The sequence below is a fragment of the Octopus sinensis genome, unplaced genomic scaffold (assembly GCF_006345805.1).
Source record: "Octopus sinensis unplaced genomic scaffold, ASM634580v1 Contig14024, whole genome shotgun sequence".
Classification (NCBI taxonomy): domain Eukaryota; kingdom Metazoa; phylum Mollusca; class Cephalopoda; order Octopoda; family Octopodidae; genus Octopus; species Octopus sinensis.
The window spans coordinates 1,841-2,918 of record NW_021833079.1 but is presented as its reverse complement, the minus strand read 5'-3'; the positions used below and the strand labels follow the sequence as shown (position 1 = coordinate 2,918).

The following is a 1,078-nucleotide window of genomic DNA, read 5'->3' as shown; positions in this document are numbered from 1 at the left end:
TAAATACACTGCCTGGTTTTGAACATTATTTCATTTTGTTCAGGTTGTTAATGTATTTAATTATTCCCTTTAATTATAAATTATTGAATTATGAATTTCTAGTGAAATTGTAATGAAAAATAGAAATAATGTCTGAAAAATCTAAAAAAATGTTGGATATAAAGCCTGCTATTAACATATTTGGGACAAATCATTCCTTCCAGTCTCGTGGCCCTGTCAATATAAAGACGTTAGGAAAAGGTCAACCTAAGAACACTATTCAAGCAGTTGACGACCCGTTTAAACACAAAGAAACCTCAAAATTAAATTCGAACTCTCAGACATCTCTAAAAACTTCTATCAGTGATTTTATGACCGCAAGAATCCCACCATTTCGAGTTGAAAGACTTGCTGAGCAAGAATCATCCCAAATGGTTTTTTCCCAGTCTCTGTAGCCTAGATATTTTGTAGAAAAATACTTTAGTGAAGCTTGATGATGGTTTTGTTATACCAAGTGTGCCCTCTAAGCATCGAATCGTCAAAATTTCGACAAAACCTGCCAAAACACATCCAAAAACCACGCCTAATTCCCAAATTACTTCGAATTCGATCAATAATAAACCAGTTCCGACAATTCTCAACAATTCTCAGTCTATAATTAAAGTTAATTCGATTTAATTTAGGTTTTTACAGGCTCAGTCTAAAAATGACACTTTTAATATTTCATTTAATCAACGGATCGAATATTCGGCGAATATTCTGTAAAAAACGTGTTTATTTATCCAGTAGAGCACATGAACGTATCAGAAAACCTTGCAACTGTACAAAATCTCAATGTCTTAAACTGTAATGAGCTATTATTAAGTATAGATATTGTGAATGTTATTCCAATGGAATGTACTGTCTAAACTGTAATTGTGTTGGATGTCACAATAACGAGAAATTCGACGAAGAACGGTCTCATGCAATTCAGACTCTTCTTGCCCGAAATCCTACGGCCTTCAAACCTAAAATGACACTTCAGAAAGAGCAAGTTATTGGAAAAAAAGGATGTTCGTGTTCTCGGTCGAGTTGTCTAAGGAATCACTGCGAATGTTAT

General features: G+C 33.8%; 1 long non-coding RNA gene across 1 annotated transcript; it reads left to right on the top strand.

The window, feature by feature from the left end:
• The first annotated feature begins 216 nt into the window (after nt 1-216).
• Nucleotides 217-735, top strand: LOC115229998. Its single transcript, XR_003883382.1, has 3 exons — nt 217-413; nt 451-629; nt 663-735. It is a non-coding gene; the product is annotated as an uncharacterized LOC115229998 (long non-coding RNA).
• Nucleotides 736-1,078: the final 343 nt, after the last annotated feature.